Source organism: Papaver somniferum, chromosome 7 (genome assembly GCF_003573695.1).
Source record: "Papaver somniferum cultivar HN1 chromosome 7, ASM357369v1, whole genome shotgun sequence".
NCBI classification, from domain to species: domain Eukaryota; kingdom Viridiplantae; phylum Streptophyta; class Magnoliopsida; order Ranunculales; family Papaveraceae; genus Papaver; species Papaver somniferum.
In genome coordinates this window covers 5579590-5594406 of record NC_039364.1, presented here as the reverse complement: position 1 = coordinate 5594406, position 14817 = coordinate 5579590, and the positions used below count along the sequence as shown (strand labels likewise).

Genomic DNA, 14817 nt, shown 5'->3' with positions numbered 1-14817 from the left:
GTACCGTTCGGGTCCGAAGGAGCCCATGGATGCCCGACAGCCTGTCATGAGCTAGCCCGACCTGCCCGATAATTATTAGTGGGCGGACCCGAGTTTTTGTACAAATATTGGAGTTCGGACTGTTAGCCCGCCCGGTAGCCTGTTTAGTTACCCGGCCTGCCTAACTGCCGATAGTATGGAATAAAGTTTTCTACTAGGGTGATGGATTTCTAAAGAATTTAAATTTCATATTTGGACAATTTATTAGGGTTAGAGAAAATTCTGAATTACATTTCACAGTAATGAATTGTTTGAACAATCATTTGAGCGAGTTACAGATATATCATTATTCAACGATCCAAAAAAACAAACCTATATACTTTAAAATTTTGAATTATCTGTTGGACCTGAGACCTGACGGGATCGACCTGTATTGTTTCATGGGTATGGACGGGCCATAGGCATTAAATCTTTCTTATTGCCCGGCCCGGCCTGGCCTGTTAAACTTAATGGGTATTAAGGACTACAAGCCCGTCCGGCTCGGCCTGTGCTATAATCGGGCTTGGGTTGGCCCGCCCGGCCCGATGTACACCCCTAATTTTGCCCATTACGTAATAACTTTTGCTTGTTCAAATCCATGAGATTCCTGCGCAAAAAGATGGAAAGGTATCTTGATGAGTTGAATCACAAACAAACCAAAAGTAAGGTAGCTCTGGAATCGGTAGTTTGAAACTCACTTACAGACTTGCAAACAGCATAGAGAAGATTACCTCGATTTGAGAAACTCTTATACAAGAAGCCTTGTTTTAAAAGGAAACATAAAAACCAACGTAAGAGGAAACAAGGGCAACACATGATATGGACACCCAACCAACCGACAATATGGGCACCTCCCATGGTTTGAAAAACCATAACTTTTAAGATTCCACAAAATATGAAGTGGCATGGGTTCTCCATTGAAAGATCATATCAGTGTAGACGTATCCTTGATTCTTGTAATGATTTGATTTTAACTACGAGCAGCGTACTATCAAGAAATAGCGTGAATTGGCGCAATGCTACATAAGATATTGGTTGCAAGTGTGATGCCAATTTGGCACTACTAGTTATCTATATGTACAGAATCATCTGCAACACATGCTGGTGCTGCGTTGCAAAAGCGCATGTCTTAACGTTGAGCTCTAAAGTCTAAAACATTGGGCTATCACAAGAACCAAATACAAAATTAATGTTGAACACAAAAATGTATTGACTATAATGAAAACAAAAAACTACCCGGTGCAAAATATTATGAGAAAATGGGTCAATCGCCTATTGCAAAAATATGGCTCTTAAGCCTCTAATGAACATGTAAACATTGTGATGGGTGGAATGGACACAAGAACTTCTAGATAACTATGCCCTTTTTCATCATGTTTTTTTTTTTCTTCTTTTACCATTCTCTCTAATTGAACAAACACATCAAAGAATATTTCCTAACTTACCATATATGTCAAATTCAATTAGTAACACATATTTTTTTGAAAATAGTTTTATCTCTATAATACAAAATAGAAGGGTTTTTGAGTTTGGACGGTCGGATATCATTATAAGAGATAGATGTTGCATCCGACTATAACACCCTGAGTTTTTAGCATGACGCATGCTCAAAGATGCGCCATGGCATGAGATGAAGCTTCATTTCAAGTTTTTGTCGCGTTAAGAGGAATATTGGTTAAGGGCCGATGTTGCATCAACATGATGCATTAGGCTAGTTGGATAGATGGCATTGAGCATTCAGTGCAATTACTGCGCATTATGCGGACAATTGTCCTGGAGCCTATATTGCACAATCATTGTGCATCAGGCCAGAGAGGGCTTATTGTGCAATAGATGGAATGAGTGGTGGGCAATCATTGTACAATACGACAGAACGAGTGGCGGAAAGTGATAAGCACTTAAATACTACATTTTACACCCATATTTATATTAGCTATGACACGATAATTTGGCTAACAATATCGTTTTAGTGCTTTAACAGAAAGTACAAACAATTCTCATTATCGGGAGGGTAAACAAGCTAAATGGCGGCGTTTGTGACGAAAATAACAAAACATGGCTGGCCCGGTATTTCATATATCAGCAACATGGAAATCATTATACAGCCAGAGGCCCGGAGATGTGATTCAAGGGAGCAAAGGGTTATTCTTGTTTGCCAGGCACGTGAGTCCTATTAGTGGAACGTGATCTACCACACTTCTCAGTGGCATCAATCACATGAGAATAGTATTTTCTCTTCTATATATCAAAACAAGAGAAATTCTCAAGCTGCTGTCCGTTATTTAGTGTTCTTGGTCTGTGATGAAATGATATCCAGGGTGCGAACCGACGGAAGTACGGGCTGTTGAATTGAGGGTTTGATGGCTTGCATGAATGAAAGAGGTCTCAGGAGTTTCTGATTATGGATCGAAACTGGTGGTGGTTGAGCTATTGCTGCTTGATTGCAGTCGACATAATCTTTGATGTGAATGGAGTTTGGAGTCTCGAACTGATGGTGGGTGTCGACCGAAATGATGGTGCTAAGTCAAGTTGGAAGCAAGCCATGAACCTAGCTGACGGTGTTGGTCATCCTGGAAGACGTGAATTTAGGTCTGATGCGGGAGTAACATTCGCCGAACTGGTTTGATGTTGGCTCGATTCTGTGGGTGCGTGTGAACCAGGAATTTGCAGGTCAAGAAACCTAGAGGGTTCGATATCAAGCACCTGAAACTTCCTATTAACTGTCCGTATAATTGCCTGATGATACAGGGACATCAACAAAGAAAGGAGTTGAATCTGCAGTGGAGTTCAACTAAAGTCGCAGCTGGAGTATCAGGGAGAGTTAAAGGATGAAGATGAGTACGATTTGAATTGTGATTTCGGTGAAGATTTTGGGCTGATTATATGCCAGCAGTGAACAAGTTGGTGCGCATGAAGATGGTGTACGCCTATTGTTTGAGACATTGGCCGAGATTCAGAAGGGTGATGAACTGGTTGTAACCGGTGAAGAAACTTAGATTTTCACTGAATCGTGACTTGCAGGGTGGCCGTACTCGGGAAAGAATTGAGCTGGGAACCAGGTGTTTGGCTAGACTTGACAATGGATTTGGAAGGCCATAAAGGAGATGATGCTGTGACCGAGGCTTTGATGAACATAAAATAGAAAAAGCTGTTGGAGCCGGTGGATGACGAGATATAAACGGTCTGAGAATAGAATGATGAGTCCGAACTTGGAGAAGAACCTGAATTCTGAAGTTGGTGGCTGAACTGGATTTGGAAAGAATCTTTGCACCTACCTTGGCTACTCCACAAATATGGAAAGAGTATATTTTCATGCTAGCACATGCAGCGACAATTGTTTGTGAGAAATTAATTACTTACCTAGCTGGGAATGCAAAATGAGCTCATATAGTCATATGTATACGATCAAAATGGGAATTGTGATGTCGACATTTAAAGGATATTTATTTTCAGTAAAAGTGGTGCTGGAAGGGAGGATGTGGAACGCTCTTATTGGTTGGTGGTATATTTGTGACGAGAGAAAGAAAATAATAAAAAGAAGAGGGATCGAACGGAAGAAGGATGTCCGGAGGCTGGCGGCCACAGAGCCGTTTACAGAGAAGGGTTTTGAATTTTGTTTTCGATTCTCGTTCTTCATTAGCTATTGATTTTAGATTTGTTTATGGTTTTTGGGAAATCCATCTCGAGCTAATTTATGTTAGGGTGAAAGGATGAAATTGTAGGTTTATTTATTTTGTGTTCTAAATAATGGATTTCTATAATTTGAGCTTAATGCTAATTATTTGGCTCTCTCAATGATGGATCTTCTAGCTATATTTTTCATGTTTTATGCCATGTATAGTCCATAGTTAGATTAGTAGAAAAACTCATTGAACCATTGCAATAATTGAACTATGAATTTCATTTGACTATTTATGCCATGTATAATTAGTGCTTACGAATTCTACATTAAGGTGAGAACAAACTACCGTTTTAATTATTCTAATTGACAGTTCTTAATGAAATATCTTCCGTGTACTAGTAGCTAGGTTTGCTATTTTACATGAGTTAATCTGAAACCTTTGTGATTGAATACAAATAAGTTATCTACGATGGATTCTCGGATCCTTAACACCTTCATAATCTTGGTTACATCTTTTATCATTTTGTTATACTAGTTCCGTGAAATTCTAAAATATTATTTTTGATTGGTTATTTTTGATATTAGTTAATAGTAGTATTTTCGCACTCCTCGTGGGAACGACCTGTACTTGCCATTGTCTACTAGTTAGACACTGTGCACTTGCAGTATTTTATTGTAGGTTTTCGAACCTACCAAGTTTTTGGCGCCGCTGCCAGGGAGTGGTTGCAAAATACTTTCTAGTTGATATCATTGTATATAGTTTATTTTTAGTTTTTGTACATAATTTATTTTTATTTTTCTTTTAGATTTTCCCTAGTTTCTTTTTACGCGGTTTGTTTGATTTTTTTATTAGGTACCTTAGTCTGAAGAGGAGCGGTCGAAAAGAAAGTATGCACTCGCAAAGTTTTTGCAAAAGCGACTTGGAAGATCCCTTAGAGGTTTGATTAGTTCACTTTGGGTATGCTTTTGATGATGATAGTGTTATTTGTGAAGTCAATGCTTTGTTAGACTCCACACCGCTGCTAGACACTAGTAAATGGAAGCCCAAACTAGAACCTCTGGTTCTTACCAAGTCTCGACTAGTTCCATTTGTTGAGAAAGATCTAACCTTGACCTTTAATAATGAAACCGTTGTAGATGATAATGGGTGAATTAGCCATGACATGATTTTTCCGTTGAGCCCTTGCTCCTCGGATCCATCTAATGATTTTCTAAAAGGTTTTGTGAATGTTAAACATGTTGATACCGGTGAACTCGGACCAATATCATCTGCACAAGTTATTTCCTCGGACTTAGAGCCGGATTTAGGGAGTGCAACAACTGTTCAGTTCCTTAAACGATATGTTAAATGTGAATATTATTTACTTCACATTACCACATATGGTTGGGCAGGTTCAAATAATGTATTGAATAACATTGAATTCAGCTTTTGCTCTATCGGTATTAATCATTCTTACTGCAGGTTCATATTCTCAACCGACCGGATTAGCTGGTTTGATCCTCAACTTTTCAGACTCTATATATATGATTGGCAACGTATTTTGGGGTACCAACCTCACCATGTTTGAGATTACGTGTTATTGAAAGCAAGGAAACAAATACCTTTCGCTTCATGGGAGTCAACTCATCAGATTTGTTCCCTTTTTTCTATCTTTTATTTTTATTTGTTTACTTTTTCCATTTTATAATTTCCCACCTTAATTACTACGTTGGATGACTCAATTACATTGAGGAAAATGTAATATTTAAGTGTGGGGGATTGGCACTCTCGTTAGGAATCTTGAAGAGAATTTTTTTTTTTTGAATATTATGACCAGCTGTGTAGCGGGTCTAAATTTTTTTTTTTGAATATTATGACCAGCCGTGTAGCGGGTCTAATTTTTTTTTTTTTATTATCATTAGAATTTTTAGGGTTATGACCAGTTGTGTAGCGGGTCTTGTGTATAGTATTTATCATGACCAGCTGTGTAGCGGCTTTTTTGTATGATATTTTCTATGACCAATTGTGTAGCGGATCTTCGTATGGTATTTCAATTTTTAATTTGATGACCAGCTGTGTAGCGGGTCTAATTCTCTCATATGATATGACCAGCTGTGTAGCGGGTGAATTCTTTGTTTTGCTCGAGGACTAGCAAAATATAAGTGCGGAGGTGTTGATAACCACATAAATGCTACATTTTACACCCATATCTATTTTAGCTAGGACACAATAATTTAGCTAACAATATCATTTTAATGCTTTTACGGAGAGTACAAACAATTCTTATTATCCAGAGCGTAAACAAGCTAAATAGCGGCATTTGTGACGAAAATAACAAAACATGGCTGGCCTGGTATTTCATATATCAGCAACATGGAAATCATTATACAGCCTGAGGCCCGGAGATGTGATTCAAGGGAGCAAAGGGTTATTCTTGTTTGCCAGGCACGTGAGTCCTATTAGTGGGACGTGGTCTACCACACTTCTCAGTGGCATCAATCATATGAGAATAGTATTTTCACTTCTATATATCAAAACAAGAGAAATTCTCAAGCTGTTGTCCATTATTTAGTGTTCTTGGTCTGTGATGAAATGAGATCCAGGGTGCGAACCGATGGAAGTATGGGCTGTTGAATTGAGGGTTTGATGGCTTACATGAATGAAAGGGGTCTCAGGAGTTTCTGATTATGGATCGAAACTGGTGGTGGTTGAGCTATTGCTGCTTGATTGCAGTCGTTAGAATCTTTGACGTGAATGGAGTTTGGAGTCTCAAACTGATGGTGGTTGTCGACCGAAATGATGGTGTTAAGTCAAGTTGGAAGCAAGCCATGAACCTAGCTGACGGTGGTTGTCATCCTGGAAGACGTGAATTTAGGTCTGAAGCTGGAGTAACATTCGCCGAACTGGTTTGATGTTGGCTCGACGAACCCGAAAAATAACTTACAAGGCGTAGATAATATGGATGGAAAAATTGACTGGGGCTTAAATAATATGGATGGAAAAATTTACGACTGGGGTAGATTTGCAAATGTAAAAGAAGAAAAGAAACAGGGGTGCACTTATCCATCCGGAATTTCTACAGGGGTATATTTATATATATATATGTTCGTCCTTTTTGATTTGCTAGATAAAAACCCCCTTTCAATTTATTTTAACTAATTAACTTGATATATTGAATTTTTTGTTTATTGGAATTTTGGATAATACACTTGATTGTTTACTAATTCATACTATGATTAATTACCGTTTTGGTTTTCCATATAAAAACGTTTTCAATCTTTTCTTTGAAAAGTAGTTAACCTAAGATGACATACAATTTAGTTGTCTTTTTGAAGAGACTGAGGAATTACATTGCTGGTGGTGAAAGTCGGCTATTACTTATTTCATGGAACAGGACTCCTTATCCAGATAGTCGTTGGTGCTCATCTTATCGTTAATCTACCAAACCACTCTATGTAATCAACTTTTATGACTATATTAATGATAAAACCAAGAAACAAAAAATTAATCTTAATTCAAAAAGGGAACAAACCTAAATAAGAAAATGAAACCAGAACGTGAATCACTAAATATTATATATTACCATTAAATGAAATTTTAAATACGATTATCTTATTGATGCAATCTAAAAAAGATTTGTTTTAAACTAAAAGAAAAGGGTGTCTTAAATTTCCTTAAATTTATCATTTATTTTTCTCCTAACAGTTTCTTATAAAATGAGAGTGAATTTCAGATTATCCCCAAAACAAAAAGACAACATTCTTATGCGAATGTTCCCAAAGAGGTAAAAACTCTCCTTGTTTTTCATATCTTCTTCTTAGCCTTTTAGTTTTATCGCTTGACTAATCTGGGTAAAATTTGCAACTTAATTCTAAGTTTTAAGAGTAAAACTATTCATTTGCATAGAATATTATTATCTATGTTATATAATATCCATTTGTTTCTTTGTTTTTTGATATGCAGATTTTGGTGATTCAGAAATATTAATCTCATAAACAAAAAGGGTAACCCTGGTACCAAAACCTTTCTTAACCTTTGTTTATATCTATTAATTCAGCATATGTCTTCCTTTTTAGTTATTTGTTTTTTTCATGGGTGTTATTGTTTTCTCTATCGTCTTGTAATGAATTTATATATAAGACATCATGTCCAATGTAACACACCAATCCCTCGCCTTGGATTCTTAAAGTGTATCATGAAACAACCGTTTGATACAATCAGAAAGACAATCCAACCCTAGTTGTAGAGGGAATGAAAACAAACCAAATCTTTTCCCACCAAGATTTATCTAATTTTATGGATTTGACATAGGGAAATAAATCTAAATCAAAAAAACAGATTAATGAAAGAATATAGATGTGATTTATTTGGTCTTATAAACTGGTTTGGCGATCCTTTTGCTTACCACCAACAATTATTGAAAAAGCATTTAGTTTGGAAAAAAAATTAAGAGAGTTAATATGGAATACTAGTTAGGTTTAAAAATTTAATTAGCGTTTTCCTAGGGAATTTAATTAAACCCAATTAATTTCATTTAATTATCTGGTTTTGTTTTATTTTTGCAATTATATGCTCAGTATACATCTGATTTTATGTTGTTCTTTTACTTTCCATCCGAATATCTGCAAGTATAAGTTTTGTATGATTTTTCTTGTTTGTTCATGAACCGTGCATCATTATTGATGACTTGTTCTTTTTTCAGGGAAATTCTTGATTTGAACTCCTCTTGGGTATTGTTTACCAGATTCTTATTTTAAATTTTAATTCATTTTCCAGGGATATTTGAAGACATGAGAGGTTCTAGTGGAAATTTTGATTTTTCATCATCTTTTCAACTAGTGGAACCAGATGTTGTGTCTCCTGAAAATGAACCATATCAGGCTATTGTAGAGGAAGAATCTAGTGACGAGGACATAGATATTCAAAAACTCGATAAGAGTACACAATAGAAGATGTTAAGGGCGCAAGATAGAGTTCTGAAATGCATGTGGAAGATGATGGATGTGTGCAAGGCTCAGGGTTTTGTCTACGGTATCATCAATGAGAACGGCAAGCCAGTGACGGCATCATCCGATAATCTTCGTGGGTGGTGGAAAGAGCAAGTGAGATTCGATCGAAATGCTCCAGCTGCGATTGAAAAGTACGAGGTAGATCATGCAATTCCTGGTATGGAAAACGACCTCAACCCTGGCCCCCCTCGTACTTTGGACGAGATTCATGATAGAACACTCAGTACTCTCCTTTCTACTCTCATGCGGCACTGCGATCCACCTAAGAAGCATTACCCGTTTGAGGGTGTTTCACCACCATGGTGGCCCTCTGGAAACGAGGAATGGTGGCCCATACCAAAAGATCAAGGTTGTCCCCCTTACAAGAAGCCTCATAATCTGAAGAAGGCATGGAAGGTTGGTGCATTGACTGCTGTAATTAAACATATATCCCCTGACATTTCCAGGATCCGAACGATTCTAAAACAATCTAAAAGCTTGCAGGACAAGATATCGGCAAAAGACAATGCATGTTTAGGTGCGGTACTTAACCAGGAAGAGGCCTTATTCAGGAAGCTCCACCCTGGGATCTCCCCCCCTATGTCTTCTGCTGGTACCAGTGGATCCTTGATCACCATAAGTGACACTAGTGAGCAGTGTGATGTTGATGGGGTCGAAGACGAGTCAAACAAGGAAGTACAAGAATTGATGCCCAGGGATGTGAATCTGTTTAATATGGGGGGACTAGGGGGTTTTGTTGGAGAAGAGGAAACAATACGGCCTCAGTCAGTGAATGGAAAAGTCGTTAGCTTAGATTTTTCCTGGAAGAGGAAGCCCTCAGGCTCAGATGATCTGCAAACCGTGGTGGAAAACGAAATTTATACTTGCGACCATCAACTACGCCCTAGGAGCGATCACCAGAATGGATTTCGTGATAGGAATTCGAAAACGAATCACCATTCATCTTGTTCGCATGGAAGCTATTCTTCTCAAGGTCATGGAATCTCATCAAATTTTCAGATTATTGAAGAGAAGTCACCGTCAGTCTCCACTGTGTCATTCACTCAATCATGTGAAACTTCTATTCCACCATCTTATGCAAATCAAAGTCAAATCTTCACCCATCATCCAGCTACAACACCCACCCCACCTATATTCAACATGTTTAGTTTTGGGAAAGAAGATGAGCCTAACTTAATTTCATCCTCTGGTACAGATGTTGGGCAGGTGACGAATAATAATATTGTAGGCTTCGGTGGGATAATAGATAATCAAACTCCTATACAGAACCAAGATGAAAGATTCTACGTCCAAGAGGTTGCTGGTCATAACATCTTTGAAGCAACTAGTAATGCAGTTAACAGTACTCCCATGAGCCAAAACAGGAACTTAGCCAATATGAACTGGTTCAATGAATTTCAGTTAGAGCAGTCTATCGGATCGGACCCAAGTGAATTCCATACTGATCCCTTCACCTTCGAGTCTTCAATGTGGCCTAAAATATGAAGAATGAGGGTACTTACCAAGGGTACTTGCCAGAAAAAACAGAATAATGACGGAAGGATTTATATCGTTTCTAGATAGGGTGTTGTTGACTTGTTACCGAGAGGAGCTATTGTAATATTTTTGTATGAATTATAAGTGAGAATATATAATATTTTTGTATGAATTATAAGTGAGAAGACATCCAAGGCTTTTCATCTTTTTGTTTTTTCACATTTGATAGAAAACTACCAGTGCCACACTCGTTCATGTTGGTGCATTATTATGGCACAAAATGACATGCCCAAAATGGCTCGGAAGAGACTTTAGATATCTTGTAAAATCTGGAACTTAAATTCAATTTTTTTTAGCAATGAGAATATTTTTAACTCTTAAGCAAGGAGTTTAGTATCAGGGTGTTAAACTCCTTAATCCAACACGGCGAACTTCTTTTGTGGTAGTTCTGTTTCAAATTTCACTCTTTCATGGTGTAACTAGTTGTACTGATAAAATTTCTCTTGTACATCAATATGCCTGTCAACGCGATCGAAATTCTCACCTTCCGAATCAAAGGCCACAATCTCACTTGTACTGTATCATTTTTTGGAACCAGTAAAGTGCTCCATCTGCATAGATGTCTCTTTCCTGATCAAGAATTGAATGTGTCACGGCCAATAGATTCAATGTATCTCCACTTGCCGCCTCTCAATCAAATTATAACCAGAAACCGGTAGAACAACGCTTCAGTTTAAGAATGTGTGTTTTTCTGATGAAATCGATGTCTGTGACTCTATAACATCCTTCTAAGTATTCTGGAGTCTATAACTAATTCTAAATGCAGCGATTTCTCAAATGTTTGATGTACTGGTAAACATTAAGCGTTACAGAGGAATTGAACGGAAAGAAGTATTTGCCAGTACTATACTTAATTAAAGAGTTTTCTAGACTTCGGCTTTGTTGGCAGCATATCAAGAAGGTAGCATTTTTTGTGTGGGTTGAGCGTCTGAGACTATGAGTATCCAAAATTGAAAAAAAAAAATAAGGACATAAAAAAACAAAAAAACTGGTACAAATAATTAGTTGATAACAAGGGTTTTCCAACCCCAAAAGGTTCAGGCCTTGCAACAGCCTTCGTTGCAGATATGTAACTCATTTTATTACTTCTAGTCGGGCTCTCATGGTTAGGAATCATTGTGGTCGTAAGGGTTCCGTGGAAGATATGAATATGAGGAACTGCTAAACATGATATATCCCAGGGTACCATAACTTTTTTGATTTTTAGGATACGGGAGGGGGTTAAGGAGACCCCCCAACCTACAAGAGAAAAGAACAACAAAATCAAAAACGCAAAACAAAACAGCCAACTATTAGAGCCTCTAGTAATATTGGAATAAAAGAGAAACGACTATCAATCATAAAAAAATTCCAAATGAATGACAGGAAAAACTCAAAAAGAATCCCCCTCTATCTAGAAAAGAATAAATAAATTGTATCAGCCTCTACTATTTTCTACCTACAAACCGGGCTAAGAGAAACTAGACTTTCCACATAATTTACTGCATGATGAAGGTTTAAGCTACTAAATATCCCGGGTTTTCTACCATTTGAATGCTTTGGGTCATATATGAATAACTCATAGCCAGTATTTAGTAGAATTTGACCATTCTTGAAAGACCACAAAAGCTTCTGATGATGGATATCCCGAGCTCTCTCATGAGCAATGCTACAATGTTTCGTCCAAGATTCTAAAACTCCATAATCCTTCATTACCCAAACTTCATAATCATCCATAACCCTAACAACTACACAAAAACACCCTTCCAATACTCCCATGGTCATTTTTTTTTTTGCCGAATCACATTTTTCATTAATAGAAGGACTAAAAAGTGTTGCAAAACTTACAGGACAGACCAAAACAAAAAAAAACAGATATAAAAAAATCAGCAAAGAACAAGATACAAAAGCCGAACCCAACAGAAAAGAAAAGAAGCCCAGCAACACCTAGATGGCCAAAAATGAATCCCAACAGTACTCAGACATGACTTTCAGATTTTGAAATATTCAGTTACCTTACTGTCATAGACAGTACTCCATCTGGTACCATTCACCCTGTGCCTTCCTTCATTGACTGTCTGCCAAATTTTTCTCTTGAAGCACATGAGATTAGGTTTCTTCTCATCAAATAGTTTTGCATTCCTCTCGAACTACAAATCCTTCATGATGGCACAAGCTGCAATCATCCATAACTGCTTAACTAAAGGACTTTTACCTTTGGAACCATTACAGACATCCTCGAAAAAACAAGGAACACCAAATCCAAAAACTGTATCAAGCCATTTCCATACTTCAATGTTGAACTGACATTCCCATAAAGTATGCGACACACTGTCCTGTTCTGCAAAACAAATGCAACAAACAGATACCATATCATAACCCCTACTTCTCATAATCACATCATCCACATACACTTCTTGCATCAACTTCCAAACATTGCAAGCAATGCTAGGATGAATGAAGGATTGCCATATTTTTATAGCCCAAGGCAATGTAACTCCTCTGTCCCTTATTTCCTCAACAACATCTGCTGTTGAAAACTTTCCAGCTTTACCTGCCATCCACCTCCTCTTATCATTACCTCCAATTATTATTGACGAACCAGCAGATACAATTACTTGTTGTAGCTCAATAGAAATCCTACAATTTCCTTCATAAATCAAATCCTACAATTTCCTAATAATTTTTTCACAAACTTTAAGAATAGAAGAAGGCCACTTGTAGACTGACATATTATAGATGGGGATGGTGCATAAAACTGATTGAACAAGAACCAATCGATCTTGAAATGAGAGCATGTTACCTTTCCAAGAGGCCAATTTTCTCTGAAGTAGTTCCACAATAGGCCAAACCATTGCTGAGGTTATCCTCCCTGGAGCAAGTAACACTCCCAGATATTTATCTGGAAATTTTGCAACCTCCATGTTAACAAGAGCACTAATCAATTGCTTCCTCTATGGAGTAGTTCCACCCACAAAAAGCTTACTTTTAATATTATTGATTATTTGACCAGAACTTGCTTGATAGCATTCTAAGAACTTTAAAAGATTAGTAATACTTTTTTTTCCTCCATTACTGAAGATGAAAACATCATCTGCAAAAAATAGATGAGTTGGATGAACACCTTTTTATGTTACCATTGGTTGTATCTTACCCTTCTCCATTAAGGCTGAGATATTTCTGCTCAAAACATCCTCCATTAACAAAAAAAAAAAAATTGGAGATAGGAGATCTCCTTGACTTAATCCCCTCTCAACTTGGAAAAAACCACATGGACCACCATTAACCATCAATGAAATTCTTGATGATCTGAATAGAGTAATCAACCAGTCACACCAATCTGAGGAAAATCCATACTGCCTTAGAACTTTAATTAAGAACTCCCAGCTGACTGTATCATAGGCTTGTGAGATATCAAGCTTCATTCCAACATTCCTTCCTCTTCTTTTGAATTTTATTTCATTCACAAGTTCAGATGTCAGCATTACTTGTTCATGAATGTTTCTCCCATACACATAAGCAGCATGCTGAGGAGATATTAATTTCTTCATTAACTCACACATCTTGCTGGTGATCAACTTGGTGAAAATTTTAAAAACCACATTACTTAAGCCAATTGGCCTAAACTGATTTGCTGTTTTTGCACCTTGAGTTTTAGGCAATAAGACTTAGAAACTTGAATTCATTCCTTTGGGTATAAACTTCCTCCTCCAACAGAGTTGAATAGCATCAACAAGGTAAGTTTTGATTATCTCCCAACAACTTCTGTAAAATATGCCTGAAAATCCATCTGGTCTAGGAGCACTTTCAGGATCCATTTCAAACACAATTTTCTTTATCTCTTCTTCCCCAAAAATTACATCCAATTTTACTTAATCTTCTTCATCAATAACCTTTGGTATCACTTCTAACAATGTTTCATCAATATCCACAGGTTGGAATTCAAATTTTTTCTGATATTTGACCAAAAAATCTGCAATTTGAGTCTCATCAGCAATCACATTTCCTTCATTGTCTTCTAACTCACTGATCATGTTTTTAGCATTCCTTATTTTCATATTAGTGTGAAAGAAACTACTATTAGCTCCTCCTTCTATAATCCATTTCACCCTGGATTTTTTCCTTAATAAAGTATTTTCTTGAACTTCTATACTAGTATGATCAGTTTGAGCTTTTACTAATTATTTAAGAGCCTCCTCATCAAATGGATTGCTATCTGAAATTTGAGTAGCCAATTTAACTTTATCTTCACCTTCTTTTATTTTGACATGAACACTGCCAAACACCTGCTAATTCCACTCATTTAAAATCTTCTTTAAGTTTTTCAATTTTTGTAGAAACTGAAAAGCTGGATCACCAACTACTGATTTTTCCCAACAATCGATAACTACATTCAAGAAATTAGGATGACTAAGCCACATTTTCTGAAATCTTTGGAGCATTTTGAGGCTTTGGTATGCTTGCACATCCACCAAGTAAAGGAGCATAATCTGATATTATTCTCATACCAACTTTATACCCCAATCCCCATACAATTGTACCCATTTTTGATTAAAAACTACTCTATCTTAAGTACACAAAATTCTCTTACTGCCTTGTTGTCCATTTGACCATGTGTAATTCAAACCATTTTTAGGAGCTTGGATAAACTCACACTGATTTAAGAAGTCACT

At 37.0% G+C, this 14817-nt stretch overlaps 1 pseudogene; it reads left to right on the top strand.

Annotated features, from left to right (window-relative positions):
- The first annotated feature begins 8410 nt into the window (after nucleotides 1-8410).
- Nucleotides 8411-10114, top strand: LOC113293961 (annotated as a pseudogene).
- The last annotated feature ends 4703 nt before the right edge of the window (nucleotides 10115-14817 follow it).